We start from the raw sequence: 7,276 nt of genomic DNA, 5'->3' as shown, positions 1-7,276 counted from the left end.
TGACTGTGTTGGCTGTTAGAGGTGGCAATGAAACATCATCGGTGAGGGTAGAATAGCACTCAGGAAACGCTAAGCGATACATTTGCCTACCAGCTGAGAACAGAGTGGTCTATGAGCAGTTCTGATGTGCACTATCCAAAGGTCTCTTTACCTTCTCGGCATGACGCATTCAAGCCATTCAAGCGCACTCAAAATAGTGCATTCCCTTCCAACCTCAGACGCTTCAAAGGCATGCTTTTGATGTATAGTTCACAGGAAACTTGGAAGTTCAAGACATGAGAGGGTCATTGATCCTCCATAAAGGAGGACAGGAAAAAACAACCCAAGAGCCGTCACAATGAAATTATACGTTGAGTACGAAGGGACTTCCCTCAGAACATAAACTTTTGCGTTGAGGACTTTGAGGTTCAAGCATTTCAAAGAGAATGTCTTTTATTCAGCACTGACAGAAGATGTGTGCATTCACTGAGCACTTTATTAGGTATTTATTAGACTTATTTATTATTATTTTATTAGACATACCAAGTCTTCTGCTGCTGTAGCCTATCCACTCAGAGGTTTGACGTGTTGATGCTTTTCTGCATACAACTGTAGTAATGCGTCATTATTTGCATTACTGTAGAAACAGCCAATTTTTGTATTTTTTGAAACTGGTTGAAAATCCCAGGGGACCAGCAGGTACAGAAATACTCAAACCAGTCCATCTGGCACCAACAATCATTCTGTAGGAACCTGCCAAATACACCAAAAAGCGGAAGTATTCAAGAGGTGAAGGAACGCGTGTAGTCTGACCAGGTCCTACTGAACAGGGTTAATTAAATGTTGTTCTCGTTTATCTGACTCCAAAGACTCCAAAGAAATGTCTGTCAATAGTGTGGCTGTATGGGATCGCTATCTATCTATGTAGACGCGGACGTGCCTGTGGCCTGTATAGCCTACAATGATACACTTATGTATCTTGTGACGACACTGGTTTATAGGTGAGTGACTATGGGGTGCAGGTATGCTAGGTTGTCTATGTCTGTTAGGACTCTAAACTGCTAAGTGTGCAGTGGTGCGAGTCAAGAGGATGCAGGTTCAAATTAATACAATTTATTAAACAATGTGCAGTGCAGACATATAATTACAATGTGGAAAGGTGCAATATGAATGGCTATACACGAATGGTGCACAGGAGAACATATTAGCAATTCTCCTCTATATTCCCAGGGTTTACAGGAAAAACAACAAATCATAAAATATAGAGTAACAAGATGGTGGGACCAACAATGGTCCTGCTGAAGTTATCTCTGTATGTGTAACAAACCTGGTTAACCTTTGTAGCACAACTGGATGCTGACTCATAGGTAACTTGCATTACCTGGGGTTTATTTCTAAATGGTGTTTCAAGATCTTTATTCAGCAATCAGTGTACTACACCACCAATGACACCAAACTATTTTCCACAACATTATCTATCTACAGACACCAAACACTGTATGTGGAAACCACATAGTTTATACAGTGCTATTTCAACTGAACACTTCTGGGAACATTCCACTGAGGTGGCAGAATTGCGCAGAGGCAGCACAGTGATGGGAGCAATAGTCCAGTATTGAGGAGCACTTTTCATAAAACCTTGCTGACCCTGTGTCAACATGGTAAACACAGTCTGTTTTCTTTTGGGGGTCTGCAGAGAGGCACACTTATATAAAATGCCTTACAATGCCACAGTTGAAATCACTGAGATCACATTTTCCCTATTCTGATGGTTGACATGAACATTAACTGAAGCTCCTGACCCGTATCTGCATCATTTTATACACTGCACTGGTGCCACACAATTGGCTGATTAGATAATCACATGAATAGTGGTGTACAGGTATTAAAGTGCTCAGTAAGTGTATGTGTGTGTTCAATGAAAATGCTTTTAATGAATTAACCTCTATTGCAGAGGTCACTCGCAGTCATATTAAATAATATACTTAAATAAATATATTTTATACTTAATTAAATAATAATTTTTATGAACCTTTTTGCCGTGACATGTCACTGCTTGTTATTGCTTCTTTGAAGATACTCATGGCATTAATGCAAGTGAAATTATCATGGAAAAACAAACCTATAGGATCATTCAGAAAGAATTGAAAACATTAATAATTACTTACTCTAATAACAAGCATAGCTATAAATATTCTCTTGCAGGTTTATTTTATGCAGCAGATAGCCAACCACCCAAAATGGGTTTAGATAAGATGTCAAGGCTCAAAACTGTATGTTCTAATAGTTTTATAGTTATTGCCGGAATTCACATTTAAAATAATATTTTTTTAAAGTTAATCCTAGGTCGCAACATATTTATTGAATTAATAATGCTTGGAAACCAGCATGCAAAGGTATTGTCATCCATTGCAGTAATGAGAGATTTATTTTTCATTTTCAATTCATATCTTTATGGAGAGTCACATATTGGATGTGCTCATTGTAATGGAAAAAAATCATGCATAATTAAAAAAGCAGTTTTGCTGCTGATCCTCTTCCCACCAGCATCTACTGTAATTTGTCAGAATATGACACGAGAGTGGACTTGAGTTATAGGTGCCAGAATTGGAATTTAAAAGAAAATAAAGTACAAAATCTCTATATATTCACTCTATATTTATTGAATGAATAATGCTTGGAAGCCTGTATTATTTATTATGTATTTCCTGCCCAGTAATTGTGGATGAAGATTAGCCCTATATCTAAATCTGGTAGAACAGTGTTGTGCATAGTCCCTGACAAATAAAGAAATGAAATAAAATAAAATAAGCCAGTATGCTTAAGCACTATTATTCATAGCAGTAATGAGAGATCTATTTCCTAAAATGTATATCTCATTGAAAAACAACCTTTCTGCTGATCCTCAATCTAATTTGTCAGAATGTGGATTTGAGTCGACAGCAGTGAGCGTATTTGTCCCACAGGATCTTGTGGTGGTCGAATGTTAGTGTAATGTTATTTCTGTTTCTTCCTCACGACACATTCCATGTGGTTACGTAATTACTCACATCAGCGCCGAAAAACATCAAAAACACCACTGTCCTATCAGGTTGCCATATGTAAACAAAGCAGTAACTCACACTGACACTAAATCTGTGTATCTTGTTGGGTTTTTGCATCTCTATTTCAATCGCTGAAGGCGGCTTTGTCAAAACTACTACTATGTTTGTAAACTATCATTTTCAATTGCTATGTAAAAAAAAAAGAATAAATAAATAAATAAAACAAATTCACCACGAATGCCCCATTTATGTCCTATCTCAGGTTCATTCTCAGTTTGGATTTGGATCTTGGATCTTGGATTTTGGATTTTGGATTTTGGATTTTGGATTTGGAGTTGGAGTTGTATTTCATGATTAGCTGAACGGGGAACTCATCCCTCTGTACACACATAGCGCACAGATATGTTCTACAGGCTGGTGACACGGTGGCCGTGGGACGGTTGGCCTTTTGACCTCAGGGGCCAGTGCTCATTGTCTTATTCCCTTTCTCAGGAGAACCATCTGCTGAGAAGGGCCCTGAAGAAATAGTGGGAGCCACCTGCTTTTAATTAGTGTAGATGACGCAGGTCACGCTTCCCACAATCCAAGCTAACTCGTTGTGGCTGAGGGGGGCCATAGACTTTTGGGACTGGGTGGCTGTGGGGGTATTTCCTGCATCTTGCTAATTGACCACACTTTGTGATCTCCTTTGGGCTGCTACGTTATCTCAGAAAGGATCTTCGTACTGCTGGTGCTGATGACCAGAGAGGTTGGAAGAGAATGGGAATGAAGGAACAGGTTTGATTGACCCACCCTGAGAGCCATGGGCGTCAAAACAGATTTGTATGTCATCCCGTAAGGTCGCAGAGATAAGGCAGTTGGGGTTGAAGAGGGAGGAGGGGTGTGTGAGAATCATCCCTCTGTCATTTTCACAGTGTGATTTATGACCACACTTCTTTTCCCCATCCTGTCACTTGATCAGTCCTGTCCTTGGTCTCGCCTCCCGCTCGCGTGCCCTTGCGTACGCTTTACGGCTCCATCGTTAGGTCTGGGGTTTTCATGCATAGCCCGGCCGCTGCTTCATTTCCTATGCTGCTATAATGACATTCTTCGCAAACTGCTGACACCCAGTGCGGTTAAAACAAGAAAGGCTTACATCATCGCTGTCGTGTTGACACACATAAAGCATGTTCCGGAGCGCCGTACGTCACGCAAGGCAATTCTTAGGTGACACGTTTTCTGATGCATGATGGTCATTTTGTGGTCCGCAAGGTCAATATTTCTCAAAGTAATTGGTCTTGTGAATGCAGCTCTGTCTCTATCTCCGTCTCTATCTCGTGAAGGAGGGGGAGCCATTGTGGTGGGGCCAGGGGCGTAATAAATCATCCCCAAAGTGAAATAATTCTGGAGGAGGGTTCACCAAGATGTCCATTACCCTGTGACATTAGCTAATAGGTTTCGAGTCCCACCCATGGGTCATCACTCTGGCAGTTTAACGGCCCTATTTAGTGGAGGGGAGCTCAGTCAGCTCTTGTAGACAGACACGGCTTCAACAGACAGCTGCTCAGGACCTGAAACTATTTGGACAGAAAGGCCTTTCTTGATGGAAAGTGGCCTGTCTCAAACCTCTAATCCTCTCAGGTTTAATTGGAGAAACGGTTTCCTGTACAACATTTTTTTTTAAAACAGGACCAAACACAATCACCTCTGTGGAAAGAGCTTCTAGATTATTCTCCCAGTTACTATAGGGGAAGTGGGACATGTCAGTGGAACAATGCATTATAATAGGCATTGTTACCATTAACAGTATTGACAGCAATTGCAATGTATATACTTTTTTCCTCATCCTATCCAACCCACCTTTCCTGTAAAAACATAATGTTACATTTATAAAGTTAGATTTCGGCACAGAAACTGAATGAACATTGTGAAGGAGCATTGTGTGAGAGGGTGTGTGCAGGGCAGCAGATGGGGGCAGATTCACTGCTCTAATGGGGCATTTGGAAGTGAATAGGAGATTAAGGAGCCTGCCTTCCATGCCTTTACATTCAATTCAATTACTTTTAGGGTTTCCCTCAGCAAACCAGAGACCTAAAACACATGTGGGACATGATTTGTGTATTTGGAGGCATGGGCAGTTGTTATTCTATATTGTGTGTGTGTGCGTGTGTGCATGTGTGCGTGTGACAGAGTGTGTGTGGGTGTGCATGTGTGTGTACGGGGGTGCGAAAGAGAGAGAGAGAGAGAGAGAGAGAGAGAGAGAGAGAGAGAGAGAGATTTAATGAAATACAAGCAAATTAAGTTAATCAAACATAATCACAAAGTCCATTGCATAAGATATCACATCTCTCTTCTTTTCACAAAATGAAAGGACAAAATCCGTCCTGTACCTGAGTAAGAATGTGGGTCTCTAACAGAAGGAATGTGACAATAATGTAGAATGCCAGCCCTGAATAATGCCAAACTGCTAATTTATTACTATTTAATAAAACAAACTTAAGCATAATCCTTTGCCCAATTTCAGTTTAGCTGGTAAGGAATTACCAGCTTGGTGTACACATGGCCTTAAAGGCACAGTTCACTCTCTAGAGTTGTTTAATATTATTTCAGTTTTAATATAAGTTTTTGGTTTCCCCATACAGCTTTTAGGTGTGATTATGAGGTTCCTAATGACCTGTTGCCTTCCCAGTAGCTGTTGTAGTAGGGTTTGTGGAAGGACAATAGAATGTATGTTATTAATATGGTTCCCCTCTAGAAATATACCATTGCTGTACAGTTTTAGAGTTAAATGAAGTCTATTTTGCCTTTAACCACCCCAAAGGCCCTTATACAAGCTAGCAAGTCACTTTATTCTGATATCTAGTCTTAAAATAACCTTCATCACAAAAATGTGGAATATCAAAAGCATGCACTAACAGAAATAATAATAAAAAAATTATACAAGAAATAATATTAAAAACATACAGAAAAGAAATATGAACAATCTTCCTCTGCACTGCCTGTGTCCACAACAGCAGTGCATTATGGTTAACATGTTCAGATACTATGTGGCCTAATTTTTCCTTTTGCCCAAAATAACCATAACCGTAATGCACAGCCCAGTATTCTCTAAAATGTAATTGTGTTTGCCCAAAATATAACCATTTAACCTCCCCTCTGTCTGGCTGTCCATTGCCCCAGAGCCCTGTAGCCTTATTCAAGCACAGAGAATGGAGCCCATCAGATTTTTTTTCTCAGGGACACAGGCTGTCTGTCTAATTCCCTCAGATCGGGAGCACAGCAGAGATGCTAATCCCCAAATCAATTCACGGCTAGCGAGGCCAAGGGTGGCTTTCAAAGAACAATAGGCAGAGATAGTGGAGGGTGACCCTGATGGAGATCTGGGTCTTCGGCGTATTGAACTTGGACGCCTGTCTCCCAAGATAATGAGGACCTCAGTCGGGGACTTTCACGCACGGCTCATTGGACGGTGACTCTCCGTGATTGTGTCATGGCGGTATCCCATCAAACATCTGTGCCATTTAGTTTTATGTGCCGGACCATTCAGTTCTAAATCCCGTCATAACAATAGCATGACTGCTAATGATCTCTGTACAACATGACAGCTGAGGGGGAGGTCTGGTGTTAATCTTTTTGTACGTATGTACGCATCTTTTGTTAAATGTAAACACGAACATGGGCAACGTTTTTCTTTTCTTTATTTCTGTCTGATACCATAGTTCATGCATAACAACATATAGAGTTTTGGGCCAGTGACACAATTTTTGTTTGCTTTGACTCCGGACTCCAGCACATTTTTGAAATAAAATGACTATGAGCTTACGGTGAAGAGTGTCTTTCATTTGAGGGTATTCACGTTTTTATTGCGTGGTCTGCATAGGTATTACAGACGTTTTTATACATAGCCCCCTACCCCCATTTTAAGGTAGCAAAAGTAATGTTATAAATTAACATAATCTTCAATGAAGTCAGCATATTTAGTACTTGGTTGAAAATCCTTTGCATTTGATGACTTCCTGAAGTGACTGACATGGCCAGTCAAGATCATTCCCCTTTTTGGCTCAGCTCCTCTGCTCAGGGGCCATTGCCCTGCTGCAAGGGGAAGTACCATCCAATGAGTTTTGAAGCATTTATTTGGATTTGTGGAGATAAGATGATTCTGCGCACTTCAGAATTAATCCTGCTAGTGCTGTCATCAGTCACATCATCAATGAATGAAGGCAAGCCTGACCCATAACACTACCTCCACCATTTTTCACAGATGAGGAGAGTGA

Source organism: Conger conger, chromosome 18 (genome assembly GCF_963514075.1).
Source record: "Conger conger chromosome 18, fConCon1.1, whole genome shotgun sequence".
Classification (NCBI taxonomy): Eukaryota; Metazoa; Chordata; class Actinopteri; order Anguilliformes; family Congridae; genus Conger; species Conger conger.
The sequence above is the reverse complement of the archived record's forward strand: the minus strand, read 5'-3'. Positions refer to the sequence as shown.